At 41.9% G+C, this 20,259-nt stretch overlaps 1 long non-coding RNA gene across 1 annotated transcript in view; it reads left to right on the top strand.

Moving 5' to 3' along the window:
* The window catches only part of LOC122933068, a 101,175-nt gene that overhangs the window by 32,375 nt on the left and 48,541 nt on the right, over positions 1-20,259 (top strand). Inside the window, exon 2 of the long non-coding RNA XR_006388379.1 lies at positions 551-593. This is a non-coding gene — a long non-coding RNA (uncharacterized LOC122933068). The remainder of the gene's footprint in view (positions 1-550; positions 594-20,259) is intronic.

A 20,259-nucleotide genomic window follows, 5' to 3' on the forward strand; every position in this document is an offset into this window, starting at 1 on the left:
AGATTTACAGAAGAACCTGGAGATGTGCGGTTTTAACTGTATTTTTCCTTGCAGGCAATAACTAGTTTTTAGAGGACCTTTCTGTATTGTTTTTGTTTTTGTACTTTTTTTTAAGGAGAAGCCTCTAAATTTACTAATATAATGTGCCGTCAGGTATGCCTAATTCTAAATTTACTTTTTTTCTTTTTCCCCAAAAGCCTGTACTGCATAGAAAGAAAATAGCTGCTATTGTGAGACAAATATGATGGAGAGGATTGTATTTGGGGACAATCGCACCCATTTTGGGCTCATGAATGGCATGGGGGCTCATAAATGGCATGGGGTCTCATAATGGCATGGGGGGCTGATCTGAGGCATGGGAGGCTGATCTGAGTTCTTACTGGGGTCTTATTAACATTGGGGGTCTGATCTGAGGTCTGATTGAGGGTCTTATTAACATTGGGGGTCTGATTGGGGCTGTCAGATGAGGTCTGATTAACATTTGGCGTCTGATTGCTGGCCTGATCTAATGAAAAATATTTTTTTCTTATTGTCCTCCTCTAAAACCTAGGTGCATCTTATGGGCCGGTATGTCTTATAGGGCGAAAAATACGGTAGGTGACTGCACGTGCATATACGTCATTAGTATGTATTTAGTCTTACTCCGATTCTCACAGATAAAGGTCCTGGAGTATCCTGTATCTCTTACATATGCTGATTGGTAGAGAACAAAAGGCACCCAAAATGTGTGAATAAGAGAAAAGGGGTCATAAAATGCTAATATAACAGGTTCTGGGCAGGTCCACAGACTCTCAGATAACCAATATGGGGTGTTGGCAAGAATGGGTGCAAGAAAGGGGGCAAGAAAGATCCATGCTTTGGGGTATATGGGGGAAGCTGGAGGAGGAGGCTGGGAGGAAGAGAGGACTGGGGAGGGCAGAGGAGAGACAAGGATTGGAGGCCCATGTGTGGTAACTATAAACTGTAAGGAATTTTAATGTTGAGTTAAAGTAGCATTATATTGTATCCTGGAAATTGCTAGTAATTATAATTATTGTTATGTGTGTATAAGTCTCTCTCTATGTAATATGTATTAATTTTTGTTCCACTGTAACTCCATATATACTCATCAATAATACTGTAATGTCAATTTTTCACACTATACAATATATCTTTTTTTAATACGTTCACTCTTGCGTCTCATTTATTGCATCCAACCTTGAATCAGACCCAGTAAGAGAGTGTATTCTATATAGTATATATCTAATATATAAAGCTGAGTGTATATATCACGAAATTTGGCACACAGGTACATCAGGTGTCCGGGAAGGTTTTAGACCATGTCTCAGCTCTCTATGACGTACCATTCTTGAAATATTCCCCAAAAAATGCATTAGCCAATGGAAGCTTGGTCACATGACCATTATCTGCCAATAGAAGTTCGCAGGTCCTCCAGCCTCCACATACACAGTTTTATTCCAGGTTTCCATAACAACCCAGCCATTTATCTTCACTGCTGTAGGAGAGTTTTAAAGGAAATCTGTCACCAGGATAATCGCTATTGAAGTAAAGCCATGGCCTAATAGCACTTAGTACCTTATTTCAAGATCTGCCTTTGTTCCAGCAATAGATGTTTTTATCCTCTGAAAATCCAGTTTATTTGGTATGCAAATGAGCCAGTAAGTTGCCCAGAGGGGCTTCACTCTTGCAGGAAGGAGCCCAGATACGCCCCCGCCACAATGTGTCCACCTTCAAAAGACTGAAAACCTAGCCCCCAAGGCTCCCTCTAAGCTACGCTCCTTATCTGGTTAGGCCCCACGCCCCCTCCCACTCCTGAGCTGACGGGAATTTAAAAAAATGAAGGTAAAAATCTACTTCTGTTAGCTGAAGGGGTGGGAGGGAGAGTGACTTTCTCCCTGCAGCTCACACTTAGACAGAACTGTGCTGCTGTCTTAGAGTGAGCTGTTCAAAAGGACACGCCCCCGATCTTGTTATGCCACGCCCCTCCCACTCCTGAGCTGACTGAGATTGAAAAAATAAAGTTAAAAATCAACTTCTTGGTCCCGATAAGCCACGCCCAGATCAGGTTAGGTCACGCCCCTCCCACTCCTGAGCCGACTGAGATTGAAAACATGAAGGTAAAAATCAACTTCTGTCAGCTGCAGCAGTGGGAGGGAAGGTAACTTTCTCCCTGCAGCTCACACTCAGACAGAACAGTCCTGCTGTCTTAGAGTGAGCTGTTCAAAAGGACATGCCCCCGATCTGGTTAGGCCACTCCCCCTCCCACTCCTCAGCCAACTGAGATTGAAAAAATTAAGTTAAAAATCAACTTCTAGGTCTCGCTAAGCCATGCCCCGATCTGGTTAGGACACACCCCCTCCACTCCTCAGTCGACGGGGATTGAAAAAATGAAAGTAAAGCTGCTATAAAGGTCAACGTTAAGGGGGTGGGCTGCTGTGGATGTCCAATTTTAAGGGACGGGGCACTGTGGGGGGGTCAGTGTTAAAGGGTGGGGGGCTGTGGGGGTCACTGTTTTGGGGTCGGTTTGCTGTAGATGTCACTGTTATAGTGGATAGTGTTGATATCTTTTAACGACACACACAAACATTAAATGAAATAGATTAAATATACCCGAGCTTAGCCGGGCCCTTCAGCTAGTATTTAATATATATTTATACATAATAATTTCTTACAGTAGCAAATTCTGGACTGCTTCAATGCCCTTGTTATTCCCAATATAGGTGAAAAGCCTGGAACCATCCCAGGTTACAGATATGGCATCAATAGATACCGAGCTAAGTGCTCTTATGATCTTTAAAAAGGATGTGGTATCTAGTAAAACAATCTAGTTTAGGGATACCTAGGTCCCCTTTAACAGGTTTCACTTGCTACAAGTGTAACCTGATGAAGGGGACCTAGGTATCCCTGAAACACATTGTTATTTTGCTGATCACCTTCAATAAAGAAGATTTGCACAAATCTGCCTGAAGCTAGCTTGTTTTGCGCCAAGCAGAATAAACCCCTGAAACCTCACTGTTTCTTTGAGAGATTAGGATCCAGTCAAAGAATCTCCTCCTGCAGCAGCATATGTGGCTCCCCGGATTGCAGCTTCTGCAAGCCTACGATAGAGTTGTGCCTATTCCTAGCACAACTCCATAAGGTGAGCCTCCATTTTGGAGTTTCTACCCTTGGCAGATTGCCTGGGACATACTTACCCTATGTTGCGCCTTTCTGTGTTTTTATAGCAAAATTGTGCCTTTTTTTGTGGAGCCACTGTAGGTGGTGAGAGAGTGTGTTCTGGATTTTCCTAGCTATTTCATAAGTAGGATTATGTGTGAGCTTAGTATATACCTGTGTATCGTTCAGTTGACGTTCAATCTCCTCTATATAATCTTTACAATCCATAACTACTAGCCTTTTCGGTTGGTTTGATGATCATCTCTCTCTGGTTCATAAGAGATTTCAAGGCCTGGCTTTCCAGATGGTCAAGGTTGGGTGGGTATTTAACCTTCCCTGACTAATGTACTTTTTAACTAATTCAGTGTTTTTGGAGACCAGTCTAATGAATGTTTCAGCTGTAGGTGAATTTGTAGGTGGTGCAAAACTACTTCTGGAACCTAGTCCTAAGGCATTAAGGTTAACTAGGCCTCTGGAAGTGGCATCCACAGGAAAACGTTTTCCTTTATCCACAAAGTGTACCTTAAGTCTAATGTTCCTATATAACCTCTTAAAGTCAATGTCCAGTTGAGACATGTTGAATATGTATGATGGACAATAAGTTAGGCTTTTCTGTAATAAGAGCTAGGGATGAGCAAATCAACTTCGGATGAAACATCCAAAGTCGTTTCGCATAAAGCTTCGTTCCAATACTGTACAGAGCAGGAGCTCCGTACAGTATTAGAATAAAAATGTATTTATGAAGTTATTACCCGAAGTCTCATGAGACTTCGCTAAGCAATAACTTTGGCTCATCAGAGCTAATACATTATAATATTGTACGGAGCTCCTGCTCCGTACAGTATTGGAACAAAATTTATGCAAATCGACTTCACGTTTCATCCGAAGTCGATTCGCTCATCCCTAATAAGAGCATATATGCAGGACTAAGGGTCCATTCACACGTCCGTTTTTTCTTTCCTGATCTGTTCCGTTTTTTCAGGAACAGATCAGGACCAGATCTGGACCCATTCATTTTCAATGGGTCCTGGAAAAAATCGGACACCACAATGTGTGCTGTCCGTTTCCGTTGTTCCGTTCCGCATGTCCGTTTAAATATAAAACATGTCCTATTCTTGTCCTGAAAAATCGGATCCTGGTACAATACAAAGTCAATGGATCCGCAAAAAACGGATGACATTCGGATGTCATTCCGTATGTCATCCGTTTTTTGCGGATTCCGTTCCTGGAAACACATAACAATTTTTTTTATTTTTTTTTTTTCAATTTTTTTTCAAAGAAATCCAAACAACTTTATTTGATTATTGAAATGTATACATGTTTCCGTTTTTTGCGGATCCGCAAAAAACGGATGACATACGGATGACATACGGAAACATTTTCAGGAACAACGGATCCGCAAAAAACGGACCGTTTTTCAGGATGAAAAAAAACAGGACGTGTGAATGGACCCTTAAAGTGTTGAAATATTGCTAACTAAAGATTGCAAGGCATTGGATCCAACCAGATCTGCCTACTATCTCAGAGTTAATTTGCAATGTAAACAATAAGGGTCCATTCACACGTCCGTTTTTTCTTTCCTGATCTGTTCCGTTTTTTCAGGAACAGATCAGGACCAGATCTGGACCCATTCATTTTCAATGGGTCCTGGAAAAAATCGGACAGCACAATGTGTGCTGTCCGTTTCCGTTGTTCCGTTCCGCATGTCCGTTTAAATATAAAACATGTCCTATTCTTGTCCTGAAAAATCGGATCCTGGTACAATACAAAGTCAATGGATCCGCAAAAAACGGATGACATTCGGATGTCATTCCGTATGTCATCCGTTTTTTGCGGATTCCGTTCCTGGAAACACATAACAAATTTTATTTTTATTTTTTTTTCAATTTTTTTTCAATTTTTTTTCAAAGAAATCCAAACAACTTTATTTGATTATTGAAATGTATACATGTTTCCGTTTTTTGCGGATCCGCAAAAAACGGATGACATACGGATGACATAAGGAAACATTTTCAGGAACAACGGATCCGCAAAAAACGGACCGTTTTTCAGGATGAAAAAAAACAGGACGTGTGAATGGACCCTTATTGTGCAATGACTATACTTTTCCCCTCTTTTTTTGCCTATTATTGGACGTTGCACTATCCCCAATGTTTATAATTTGTGTTTTTCATACAAAATGTTTAAAAAAAAGTATTTGAGTAAAAAAATTAAAATATTGCTAACTAGAGATTGTTCTCTATCTGATACCGTGTCGTCACAGTTAGTCTGTTGATTATGTTGTGGTCGACCTAGGGTCAGTCACGTGAGGATTGAGCCATGTGTTCAAGGTGAATGACATAGAGGGAGGAAAATGACAGAAGTAAGCACACAGGTTAAAATTCTGCCAGGATCCCAAATTAGGAGTGTCCTAGGTCCTTTATTTATACCCATTCCAAGGTTGTAACCTCTTAAAGTATTGACATAATTGGTTTACAAATATTCCAACAATGACTTCTGATTGGTACACAAATAATCTACTAAAGGGTTAATTGCTGAGACTTATGCTTTTTAGTAAGAAATGCACACTGCTTGTTTAGCACGTACTCAGCTTATCTTATCCCAACACACACTTGCTAACTTTTTTAGTTTTTACTTATGTCATCGCCATCTTCATCTTCTTATAGTCACTCAGAAATTTAAACACAAAAGTTCTTTATGAAATGGAAGTCACAGGAAATCTAGATACTTCCTTAACATTTCCCTCCTCTTGTTTCAATTTCTGAGGGTGCTGAAGCATCTCTTCACATAGTAGATGTTTCCTCTGAATGCTCCATTGTATGTTTGTGCATCTCCTTTCTAACTACTAACCTACCTAAGCAAACAAATGACCCCTTAGACAGCCTGTATATTACATTGACCATGGAATGCAAGCATCGATTCCGGTCTGTCTAGCAGTTGTCATTATTCCTAAGCACGCATACATTTTTATTAAAACCACACAACGCACACAAGCACACACTATCTAAGTGGATGACAACAGCAACCAGAGATACACCGCAGCACGGGAGCTTTCAGACTGTCATTTCCAAGGCTGTTGTGTCATCTATTTTCAAGGGAGGGGATTCCCCCTACTGCAACAAGAAATACACATTAGTAATTGCCAGACAATTAGCAATGTCAAAACCAATCCTATCACTACCGCTATGGGCTTCAGCAAGTCAGAGATCATATTATTAAACCAAACACCTATGGACCCCATCCAGGAGAAGGGGTTCCATCCTTCTTTAGCTATGTTTCTGGCCTTTTGTTGCAATTCCTTCACCTTATTCATGTGGACCTCTATGAGGTCATGTGAATCATCGACCCAGGTGGAACATTATTCTCCTATGACGGCACAAGTCCCACCCTTTATAGCTAGGAGGTAGTCTAAGGCCATCCTATTTTGGAGAGCCACTTTCCTGACTTGTGTCAGTTCCTCATTAAGGGCATGGATTAAACTTGTGGTTTCATGAATAATTCCATCCATAATACTAGCATACTTATTTAATTTATTTGCTAACTCAATTACCCAACCTGTCCAGGAAGGGAACCACATCCAGGCTTTATCTGCTGATGTGAATAACTCTTTTTTTTGTAGTCATTTCATGAAGAGTTTCAGGCACACTGGTAAATAAAATGTTTGAGCGTGGTCTGATAGCTGGGACAACTCTTCCTATGGTATAGTTACCCCATGCCCCCATAGGGAGACATGAATAAGCTCTGTTACCATAAATGTAGTATAGTCCTTGTTTCAGGACTTTGGGGATCATTCTATCATGACGTCCCAGTCATCCCTGAAACTATCTCATATTACCATACAATTTCGTCTCACAACTCTGTTGGTCCTCGTCCGTTTCTTCTAGGCAGGTACACTTGGGGGCACAAGAATCCACTATGTCACATGGAGCACCCTTAAATTCCATATTGAACACCAGAGTAGCATTTCTGCAGTATGTTTCCCCCAAATATACCTGTGGATAACTGACAAAGTGGCCTTTTATCTTAGCTATGTGGTTCACATACATAGGCCCCAAACATATAGTGGGTGGAGAGATTATACCAGCAATTTACAAGTATATCCCTTGATCAGAAATGGCATTATGTGAGGTGTGATCTACATCTATTTGGACATCATAACTATAATCTGTGAGATTAAAATCATTCATAGAGATTGGAACACCTATCAGAGGAATCCCTCTGTGGTTAGCAGGGATGTAAGAGCATATCCAACAGTCAGTAGCATTTAGCTGCTTGGCAGTCTGCTGATGTAGTTGCCAGATGGAATTCGTACGCTTCCCTCCTTTCACCTTTGCACAGAAACATAGAATACAAAGAAACAGGCAAGGCAGTTCATGCATTGTGGTAGTCTGCTAATCCAAGTTACTCTCACAACTGGTTGGATACAGAACAGTAGGACTGCTTTCCTGTTCATGACTGTCTGTCTTCAGAACCTTTTTGCAGTGGCTTGCATGGACCCAGACTGGTCTCCTGTTCAGCTAGACAGACTTAGGGTCTAAGCTTTTCTTGTCCAGTAGGAGTAGTGCAGATGGCATATAATACTGGGTGATGGGGAGTGTGCAGGGCTTGTGTGATCCCTAGGGTCTTCAGTATGTGACCCATTATCTCCCCAGTGAAGTGAGTTCCTCTGTCTGACTCTATCACCTCTGGAATCCCATATCTGCAGACTACTTCTGACAATATTTTCTTAGCAGTGTTTATGGCCGTAGCCTTACAGCCTGAGAATACATCAATGGCTACAAGGACATACTCATATGTGCCCACCTTGGGTAGCAGTATGTAATCTACCTGTACTTTTTGAAACGGGTACAAAGGTTTCGGAGTATGTTTCTTGGGGGTCTTTACGAACCTCCCAGGATTAAGTCTGGCATATGTAAGACAACCCTGAACAAACTTTTCAAAGAGGGTCTGAATTCCAGGGGCAAACCAATGTTCTAAAACTAGTGCGCTCATAGCTCCTTTCGACAAATGAGTAGCGCCATGTGCAAAATTGGCCATCATCGGATACAAACTCCATCCATACCTTTTTGTCTTGAGGCATTATCTGAGCTTGTAGTTCTTGCAAGAGCGATAAGTCTGTCGTAGTTGGCAAATACATTGTCAGGAGTGGCAGACAGGCTGCTTATTTGGCTGCTTGGTCTGCTTGAGTGTTTCACACGGCTTGCGGATCATCTTTCTTCATGTGGGCTTGTACTTTAATAATGGCTACCTCTGTTGGCAGCTCTAGGGCTACTATGAGGTTCTGTACTGCTTCTGAATTCTTAATTGGTTTGCCCGATGAAGTCAGAAATCCCCTAGTTTTCCAGATAACACCAAAGTCATGTGCTACCCAGAAAGCATACCTGGAATCTGTGTAACAATTTATTCTCAGTCCCTTACCCAATGTACATGCATCAGTGATTGCCTTCAATTCCGCCTCCTGTGCAGAGGGACAGGATGGGAGTGTTTTTTGCATAATTACCTTACCATCTTGGATTACCGCATACCCGGTGACAAAGTGTCCTTGTTCATCATTCCACCATCTGGAGCCATCTACAAAATACTCAGCATCATGGTTAGTTAATGGTGTTTCAGTAACATTTGGTAACCCTTTTGTTTCTGCAATCATCAATTCATGACAGTTATGATTTGCAATTGGGTCAGACATTTCTACTACTCCCACTTCCCCCTCCTCTTCTAAATCCACTGGCAACAAAGTATCTGGATTTAGAACTGTACATCACTGTAAGGTAATGTGGGGACTGAGGAGTGCCATCTCATATTTTGTGATTCTGGCTTGAGACAAATGTTTCAGCTTGGTGGTGTGTAGCAGTTCAGCAACTGAATGTGGTACTTGTAATGTAAGAGGGTGTTGTAGTGCCAAGTCTTCTGTTTTTAGCACTAATTCAGAGGCTGCAGCAACAGCTATGAACCAAATGGGTAGTGCTCTGGCAATACTATCTAGGCTAGTAGAATAGTATGCTATGGGCCGCATACGGTCCACGTCTTTTTGTGTCAGTACACTTAAGGCAAATCCCCCTTGCTCATGACAATACAATGTGAAATTCTGTTTGTAATTGGGGATGCCCAATGCTGGTGTTGTAGCGAGAGTTTTAATACATAGAATGCACTCACAGCTTCTGGTGTTAGTCCAAAAGTCTCTCCTTTGAGGCAGTCATATAGTGGTTGCATCATCTGAGAGCAATCCTTAATCCAAGGGCGGCAGTAACTGACAAGGCCAAAAAAGGCACGCAGAGCCTTTGGGGTTCTCGGCAGGGGGTGTTGCTGAATAGCGCAAACTCTCTCTGGTGTGAGGTGCTTAGTGCCTGGAGAAAGACAGTGACCTAAGAAAGTCATAGTAGATTTACAAAGTTGCAGCTCTGCAACCATTTGTAGCTAGGAAAATAAGCAAAGATAAAGTTTCCTCTTTACACGGTTCAGGACTGTGACAACAAAGTAACAGATCATCAATATATTGCAAAAGAACAGTGTCCGGATAGGCCGGCTGCCAGGACTGCAACACAGAATGTAGAGCAGTAGAGAAGATATCAGGAGAATTGGCAGCCCCTTGTGGTAAAGCGACCCATGCATACTGCTTGTGACGGAAAGTGAAACTAAAATAGGGCCATCATTCTTCATGTAAAGGGACTGAGAAGAAAGCATTTACAAGATCAATGACAGTAAATGATGTGGCATCCATAGGTACTTGGTTTAACAGAGTGTGTGGATTGGGCACTTGTGGTGTATTTATGACAGTTACAGCATTTACTGCCCTTAAATCATATACCATATGATAGACTGGAGGCTGACCCTTCACAGTCTGTCTTTTCTTCACAGGAAATAGGGGCGTATTGAAGGGCTATTTATAGGGATTATTAACCCTTTTCCCAACAGATATTTTAAATCAATTGCAATAGCATCTTCCTGTGAAGAATTTAGTGGGTACTGAGGTACACATGGTGTCTTAGTGTCAGGTTTCAGTTGCACGACTATCTGAGTTACTGTCAGTCTACCAACGTCTGTCTCAGAAGTCGCCCACAAATGTGATGGGACTTCCGACAGCCAGTCTGGAGGTGTAAATTCAGAGGTAGAGGAGGCACTAAGTGTCATTAAGGACATAAGTGCACACAAAGTCTCTTAAGGCACAGGGGCTGTGAATTGGGGTTTTCCTAAAGAGACATATACAGATGCTTTCATGGCACTAAGCACGTCAGTCCCAAGTAAATTTTATGGACTATCTGAGCTTACCAACACACACGTGACAATAGATAAAGCATCATAAATGTTAAGTTTAACAGGCTTTGTTAGTGGGAGTTTAACAGACGTTCCCTCAACCCCTTGACAATAGATGTAATCTGAGAAGATAAGCTCCTCAGGCACATATTTTACTTGTATTAGGGTATGGGCTACTCCTGTGTCTACCAAAAAGTCAATTGAATTCTCTGTGTCCTCATGTGGATATGATGATTAGTTGTGGACCTGGGGATGTGTCAAGGGGGTAGTTAATATTGAGGGAACTCACAGGATTGCCGTCACTTCATTGAGAGGTCTGGGCAGTAGCCTGACCTCTCTGGGGACATTTGACTGAGTAATGCCCCTTTTTCCCACAATTCCAACAAGTTACTTGGTCCCAGTTGCGTACCTTTTTCTGAAACCCACCTTTTGGTTTGAAGGGTTGGTTTTTATTTTGTAATTCCAGCTCAGCTCCCTTTGCTATGGCCACTAGGTCAGGAAACCGGCAGGTCCGCCAATCAGGGCGAGCCTTTTTTTTAGCATCCTGTATGGGTGCTTTTAATTCAGACATGAATGTATGTTTTAGTAGTCTCATGTCCTTACTGTCTCCTGTCTCATACCCATAATCAAGCCAGAGCTGTTCTAAAGCTGTGGCATAGTCAGCTACAGTCTGCTTAGAGTCTTGTGTTTGCATCATAAAGGTATCAGTCTGATAGTCCTGTTGCGCTTTCACCCAGGGTTTAAGGCCATGATAAACTCCTAGCCCAACTGGTCTGTGGCCTTATCTATAGGGACAGCACCAGAGGCCTTTGCCAGCATTTGATTCTTAAGTACCTCCCCTCCTTTTGTCTCTAGAAGACTCTCCAGATCCGCCTAAGTGGCTTTATATGCAGTCTGGATACTTTCCAATTTACAAAGGAAAGTACTGGGGACAGTACAGGGGTCTGGCAAAGTGTTACACATGGCCAGCAACTCACTAGGGGTCCATGGCCGATAAACATTATAATCATGTGTTTCCACTTGCCCAGCTCTGACTGTTCGGAGGGTCTTATTGACCAGAGGGTATAAGCCCACACGAGGGTGTGGTTTGCTCCCCCCACAGGCAGAGCATTTCTCTCTCAAGTCTGGGTTTTGTTGTCCACACTTAGGACATGTCCACCCCTCTGGGCCATTATATGGAGGTGGTGCTGTTGGATAGAGAGATGTTTGTGGGTTATGGGGGCTAATAGACCATACTTCATGAGAGATGGTTAATTCTTTTGTTGCAAATTTAATCACATCCCATATTTTATACACGGTCCCTTTGTCAGTGTCTTTTGACTTATGAGCAGTCATAGTCATTCCCTGGGCTATATCATACCACGTTGTGGCCTGGTCATATTTGTAATGGTCCTCCAACCACCCCTTAAAATTAGTAAGACATTTCTGCCATACTAATTCGTCCAATGTTCCATTCACACCTGCTTCTAATTTCTTCAACATTTGTCTACAGTCTGGTTGCTTCTGTGCCCTTTACGTATTGTAACTTGTAATTCACTTATTCAGGTACTTACACATCTGGTGAATTACAGCAGTGCTGTGGGCACGCTTCCAAAGCATCAACACTTTCCTCAACTACCAGTGGTGCTGTGGACACACTTCCGAGGCAGCACTATCCACTGGTGGCAACACTACAGTATAGTCTTGCCCATACACAGAGTAACTCACACATCTCTGTGGTTATGTGCTGGAAACCCCTTAAACCCCTCTACGTTCTTTCTATGGCACAGGAAGCACACAAACACTTCTATGCAAATTATTATAACTGCAACCAGCCAATTAAAACTGGTATCATAATATCCATGCATGTATACAATATGCAGCACAGGAGTTAGCAGTAACACAGTAATTCTTCCTCATACAATATCAGCAAGCACTTAGTACATGTGAGCTCTCACAACATCGGAACAACCTCCTGACCTCTGGTGCCTTTCCAGGTACCAACAAGGAACTGCAGGGCTCCTATCCAATCTTACTGGACAGCTTTATACACTACCACTTCTTTCAGCCTCCTACAGGATAGGTCCGTCAACCTTTTCTCCACCAGAACCAGAGGCCTCCAGAGAAAGGGACCGGACAAGCCAGTCAGCGAGCTCCAGACTTTCAGCTTGGCTCAGGGGGAGTAGGGTCAGACCCTTCCTAGATTCAGCTTATCTCAGCCACTCTCACATTCGTGCATTCATACGCCTAGAGACAGTTTGCACATATAGAGGAATTAGGCAAACATTCACCAAGAGCATGGTGCAGGCACCACGTTCACACACCACACTGCAGAACAGCGATCAGAGCTCAGGGGACAGGCAGTAACACAATGGGTTACTTACCACAGTCTTTCTAGGTCCTGGTCTCTGTATCAGGGTCTGCAGCTAGGAGTGTTGTTGTGGTGCCCGCATTCTCCACCAGAAAATATTGTGGTATCCTATATGGATTTTTGGCATGGAATATGGACCTGTGTAAAGGTAACAGGATTCTGGAAAGAGCTGATAGCTTATATTAGGAAACACTGGAAGGTGGACCTCCCTATAGAACCCCAGGTGCTGCTTTTCCACTATATTAACCTCCCAACGCCTCAATCTATTCCCTTCTACCTCCACTCGATCTTGTTGGTTGTGAAGAGGGTCCTGTTACAGCATTGGCTGTCTGACCTCATGCCTGGGATGCCGGATGTGATCTCACAACTAAAAGTGCTACTAAGACATAATCGATTGGAGGCGGAGAGGCACAAAGAGAGCTCAGCCACAAAGTTCTTCAAGAAATGGAACATTTTCTTCATTACTCACTTTAGTCCCTCTGAGATCCAGTACCTTACCTCCTCTTTGAAAGGCACTTTAGGTGCCCTTAAGTTGTAAAATCACTCTGTGCTTGACATGTGACTATAATTATGCTAGGGATGAGATGTCAATTGTTTAACAATTATGTCAGAAAATACTCTGATTGTCTTCCCTTTCCTTTCCTTTCTGTTTCCCCTTTGTCTTATGGCATTTAAAACTACTTTAATAAAAAGAATTAAAAAAACAAAACAAAACATCAGCCCCAATAAGGGACAATTTTTGGATGGTTTCTAATATGAAAAAGCATGACATATGTGATGAAGCAGTGTGTTTTTAAACACAGTGTTTAACACTTTCAACCATGCATTTACCTATGGCTATATACTAATGCTGTGATTGCGTTCAAGAGCTTAAAAGGAGAAGGGGAGAGAAAAAGCAAAGATTTGTAAAAAAATTTAAACAAAATGCATAAAATAAATATGAATTCTGGGAGACCTGGGAGTGTAATATACCAATTTTCAGGCCAATTAGAGCATGTTTGATTTGTGTAGAATCTATTTTACACAAATCAAATCTTTTTTTAAAACTTTACGAATTGAACATGAAACAAATTTCAAGAAATTCGCTCACCTCTAGTTTAAATTATATCGAACCACCTTTGAAAGAGGAAGATAATACAATGATTGCAAGCAAATAAATCAATACATTTGAAATAAAAATATCTGTTCTCACTCAAGTATAATTCTCTCGGTTGTTTAATGTATGTTATTCAGCCCAGTACAACAAAGCTCTGTATAAGCATTAATGACAAATACAGTTTTTTACACTCTTTATATTCAGACTTCAAAAAGACAGATGGTGGAAGAGAAATGGATGGGAGGGAAGAACTGTTTTAACCTGTAACAATAACAAATTACATTTTCATGGAATCTGGACTAACTATATAATTGGTACAACTCTTTTAAACTGACAGAGCATCCAGTGATATTAACTGCAACTACTAGATGCTATATGTGCAAGAAATATTCTCTATTATATGATGCTCTAGTAGGTACTATAAAGTTGGATCAGGAAATATTTGGACAGTTATATCATTTTCATAATTTAGCCTTTGTACTGTACATAAACACAATGGATTTGAAAATGTAATTGAAGTTTAGACTTCCAGCTCTTCTTCTTCTCCCCTTCCTCTTGGTGTTGGCGTTCCTCAGGGCTCAATACTAGGTCCTCTACTTTTCTCCCTCTACACAGCCCCCATCGGACAGACTATCAGTAGATTTGGCTTTCGGTACAATCTCTATGCTGACAACAACTATACACTTCATCCCCTGACATCACCCCTGCTTTACTAGTAATTGTCTGGAAGCTGTCTCTAACATCATGTCCTCTCTGTATCTAAAACTAAACTTCTCAAAAGCTGAACTTCTTGTCTTTCCCCCATCTACTAACCCACCTAACCTTGATATTTCAATTTCTGTCTGCAGCACTATCATAACTCCTGTGCACCATGCCCGCTGTCTTGGGGCTATGTTTGACTCAGATCTTTCCTTTGTTTTCCAAATTCAATCACTTGTATGCTCTTGTCGTCTGCACCTCAAGATATCGCCAGAATCCACCTTTTTATTACGGTGGAAACAGCAAAAACACTTGCCGTTGCCTTGATTCATTCTCGTCTTAACTACTGCAATGCATTACTAATCAATCTCCCTCTCACTAAACTCTCCCCCCTTCAGTCTGTCCTAAATGCTGCAGCCAGGCTCATCTATCCATCCAACCGCTACACTAATCACTAATACTACTAGTCTGTGCCAGTCACTTCACTGGTTGCCTATCCACCACATGATACAGTTCAAACTTCTCACCCTCACCCACAAAGCTCTCCACAGTGCTGCACCTCCATACATCTCCTCCCTCATCTCCATCTACCACCCTACTCGTGCTCTTTGTTCTGTTATTGACCTAAGATTAACATCCTCCATGATTCATACCTCTCACTCCTGTCTTTAAGACTTTTCTCGAGTGCAACTACTCTCTGGAATACTCCTTCCCGGAATTTAAGGTCAATTCACAACTTCTCCACCTTCAAACATGCCTTAAAAACACATCTTTTCAGGCAGGCTTATCAAGCTACCTAAAATCACTATTTGCCTGAGTAAACCTCTCCCCCACCAAATCCTCTGGCCTGAACTTGATCCTCTAATAGTGCCAAACCCAAAGCAGATCATCCGGCACCACTCCTTTCAGTTTAATAATGGCTTGAATCCTATTTATCACAATCAACTACCTTATATGTCACCCCCAATGTCTCAGATTGTAAGCTCTTGCGAGCAGGGCTCTGACACCTAGTGTTTCAGCTGTATATTAGCTAGTTACTTTTGTTTTGTACATGAACCCTATGAATTTGTAAAGCGCTGCGGAATATGGTGGCACTATATAAATAAATATTATTATTATTATCATCATTATTATTAATTCAGGGGGCTGAGCCATCATTTTGACCTAGTTTCTGTAGTTTCACAGCCTCAAACAGAAATTGGAAAATTTACTGATAAGAAGGTTTATGGACAAATGTGATCAGGTTCTGCCATTATTTCATGAAAGCTTAAGAAGAGAAATTAGTATTTCATAATTGTGTATGGGAAATATCAATATGTGGTCCAAGGAGGTGTCAATGAACGTGAAGGAGGTTATTATTAGGCTGAAAATAAAACCTATCAGAGAAATGTCCAAGTATGTCCAAATCAGTAGTCTGGAAAATTCTTAAAAAGAAGGAATGTACTGGCAAGCTCACCATAAGTCTTGGAAGAGCAAGGTAGACAACTTAAGTAGGTAATGGCAGACTTTTTTTTATCTTGTTAAGAAAAAACCCTTCACAACATGTAGCCAATTCAAGAACACTCTGAAGGTGGTGGACATATCATTGTCAAAGTCTAAAATGATGAAAGACCTTCCTGAATTAAATTTAGGAGGGTTTATCTCAAGATGCAAACCACTAGTAACCCTCAATAATAGAAAAGCCAGATCAGACTTTGTTAGGCTACTTTCACACTAGCGTTCGGCTGTCCGCTCGTGAGCTCCGTTTGAAGGGGCTCACGAGCGGACCCGAACGCTTCCGTCCAGCCCTGATGCAGTCTGAATGGATGCGGATCCGCTCAGACTGCATCAGTCTGGCGGCGTTCAGCCTCCGCTCCGCTCGCCTCCGCACGGACAGGCGGACAGCTGAACGCTGCTTGCAGCGTTCGGGTGTCCGCCTGGCCGTGCGGAGGCGTGCGGATCCGTCCAGACTTACAATGTAAGTCAATGGGGACAGATCCGTTTGAAGATGCCACAATATGGCTCAATCTTCAAGCGGATCCGTCCCCCATTGACTTTACATTGAAAGTCTGGACGGATCCGTCCGAGGCTATTTTCACACTTAGTTTTTATATGCCAATATAATGCAGACGGATCCGTTCTGAACGGAGCCTCCGTCTGCATTATTATGATCGGATCCGTTCAGAACGGATCCGATCGAACGCTAGTGTGAAAGTAGCCTTAGACAACATCTTTAAAAAAAAAGTCTACACAGTTCTGGAACAAGATTCTATGTATGGAGGAAACTAAGATGAACTTAAATCAGAATCATGGGAAGATAACAGGATAGAGAAGGAAATTAGTACTCCTGATCCAAAGCATACTACATCATCAGTCAAATGTTGTGGAGGCAGTGTTATGGCATTGGCGTGTATGGATGCCAATGATCTTGGTGATGTGTCTGTGGATGGAAGTAGCAGGTTGAATTCTAAAGTTTATGGAGCTCTACATTCTGCTCAGATGTAGCAAAAATCTGCAAAACTGATAGATGGTATGGATGGATAATGACCCAAACATACCGCAAAAGCAACCCAAGAACTTTATATGGCAAAGAAATGGAATGTTCTTTAATGTTTGAGACTGCAACCTGACCTCAACCTGTTTTTGTAAATGAACTGCTTTAGAAGAAAAAGTTCAGAAAGTGTTTAACAGTATAAAGTATACAGGTCCTTCAAAAAAAATTAGCATATTGTGATAAAGTTCATTATTTTCTGTAATGTACTGATAAACATTAGACTTTCATATATTTTAGATTCATTACACACAACTGAAGTAGTTCAAGCCTTTTATTTGTTTTAATATTGATGATTTTTGCATACAGCTCATGAAAACCCCAAATTCCTATCTAAAAAAATTAGCATATTTTATCCGACCAATAAAAGAAAAGTGTTTTTAATACAAAAAAAGTCACCCTTCAAATAATTATGTTCAGTTATGCACTCAATACTTGGTCGGGAATCCTTTTGCAGAAATGACTGCTTCAATGCGGCGTGGCATGGAGGCAATCAGCCTGTGGCACTGCTGAGGTGTTATGGAGGCCCAGGATGCTTCGATAGCGGCCTTAAGCTCATCCACAGTGTGGGGTCTTGCGTCTCTCAACTTTCTCTTCCCAATATCCCACAGATTCTCTATGGGGTTCAGGTCAGGAGAGTTGGCAGGCCAATTGAGCACAGTAATACCATGGTCAGTAAACCATTTACCAGTGGTTTTGGCACTGTGAGCAGGTGCCAGGTCGTGCTGAAAAATGAAATCTTCATCTCCATAAAGCTTTTCAGTAGATGGAAGCATGAAGTGCTCCAAAATCTCCTGATGGCTAGCTGCATTGACCCTGCCCTTGATAAAACACAGTGGACCAACACCAGCAGCTGACATGGCACCCCAGACCATCACTGACTGTGGGTACTTGACACTGGACTTCAGGCATTTTGGCATTTCCCTCTCCCCAGTCTTCCTCGAGACTCTGGCACCTTGATTTCCGAATGACATGCAACAGTCCAGTGCTGCTTCTCTGTAGCCCAGGTCCGGCGCTTCTGCCTCTGTTTCTGGTTCAAAAGTGGCTTGACCTGGGGAATGCGGCACCTGTAGCCCATTTCCTGCACACGCCTGTACACGGTGGCTCTGGATGTTTCTACTCCAGACTCAGTCCACTGCTTCCGCAGGTCCCCCAAGGTCTGGAATCGGTCCTTCTCCACAATCTTCCTCAGGGTCCGGTCACCTCTTCTCGTTGTGCAGCGTTTTCTGCCACACTTTTTCCTTCCCACAGACTTCCCACGGAGGTGCCTTGATACAGCACTCTGGGAACAGCCTATTCGTTCAGAAATTTATTTCTGTGTCTTACCCTCTTGCTTGAGGGTGTCAATGATGGCCTTCTGGACAGCAGTCAGGTCGGCAGTCTTACCCATGATTGCGGTTTTGAGTAATGAACCAGGCTGGGAGTTTTTAAAAGCCTCAGGAATCTTTTGCAGGTGTTTAGAGTTAATTAGTTGATTCAGATGATTAGGTTAATAGCTCGTTTAGAGAACCTTTTCATGATATGCTAATTTTTTTAAATAGGAATTTTGGGTTTTCATGAGCTGTATGCCAAAATCATCAATATTAAAACAATAAAAGGCTTGAACTACTTCAGTTGTGTGTAATGAATCTAAAATATATGAAAGTCTAATGTTTATCAGTACATTACAGAAAATAATGAACTTTATCACAATATGCTAATTTTTGTAGAAGGACCTGTATATACTGTGAAGGATGAAGCCCTATTAAGTGTTTGCACTTATACCCAGTCTATGCCTATTTTTGGTAAAGGAAAATAACTAATTTTGCTAGGTTTTATTATATACTGTCACTACTTACTTTTTACCCATTGCATGGACTTGTGTGGACCATAGTCCTGTGCAAATGACAAATATATATCTTTGACTGTCATCCATTTGCAGTTCAAACAGGTGGCATATGAGCAGGGCATATAAATGGATGATCTAATGGCCTGAAGCAGAGACTAGAAGTGCTAAAAGACTGATTGCAACGAAGATGTTTGAAGATGAATCTCAGCCACTCGAATATGAGGCAAATAGCCCACAGCACATACATTGGCCACAGCTTCCAAATGATACATCTGACAGCTTCAGCGTGGAGGCGGACGGCAAGCTGAGACATATTCATGTCATGGCTATGAAGTCACATAGCAGTGGGGACAGGTATAATTGTTAAAAGGGGTATTGCTGAGGGCAATACTACTGAAGTTCAACTTAAAGTGCAATCAAAAAGTCAAATTGTCAAGCTAAAACAGAGAGGAAAATGTAAATGTCCATTGACTATGGCAGAAATAATGCAGATTATCAGACATCACAACATGTCAGTGAAAGACTAGAGGCTATTATGCTAGGTGGCTCTATTTACATCTATTAACCCTATTAGACATAACCAGCTAGAAAAGTAATCATATGATGAGGCTGCAGGTACGGCGCTGGAAGCTGCATATATCTTCTTTAGATCCACCACAAGTACATGCTTTGGATGCCTATCTTCATTATGAGCTATGCATGGCATGGTATATTATTTGTATATTTAATTTAGATCAATGCACCTCAATTACCTCTGAATATAAAATGTAGCCACAGGACTATAGGTGGTCATACACAGACGTCCAACTCTTCCATATATATGCATGCACAGCTTGGCCCAGCTTGCATGTTTATCAAGAGAACAGTCTGCGTGCTGAAAGCCTAATGCTAATTTCTGTTGGGAGAGCATGAATACAGAGGATTAGTTTGTAGTCAGTTTATAGTAATCCTGTCGACGGGGCTTTTTTTTCCGTTATACATAACGGAACAAAACAGAACCATTATTTGTGCCCATAGAAATGTATTAGGATGGAGCAAAACAGAATGCCTCTAAAGGATTCTGCTTTGCATTCCGTCCTTAAATTCCGTTATATTCAACTGTCACGGCTGAGGATGGGGAAAACCCTCAGCTGTGCGATGCCAGAAGATGTTACGCGCTGCTTGACCAGGACGACAGTATTAGGGAGCAGGTCACCTCCTATCGCGTCCCTAAACTGACCCTGACTCCTAACCATATGAGTCAACCCTGAAGGTGGGAGGACTCATACACCGGATGCCTTGGGGTCCCTACTAACCCTCAGGATTGCCCTGGAACAAGGAGCAGGGTAAGACGACCTGTTCCTTCTGGA

This window comes from Bufo gargarizans, chromosome 3 (assembly GCF_014858855.1).
Source record: "Bufo gargarizans isolate SCDJY-AF-19 chromosome 3, ASM1485885v1, whole genome shotgun sequence".
Classification (NCBI taxonomy): Eukaryota; Metazoa; Chordata; class Amphibia; order Anura; family Bufonidae; genus Bufo; species Bufo gargarizans.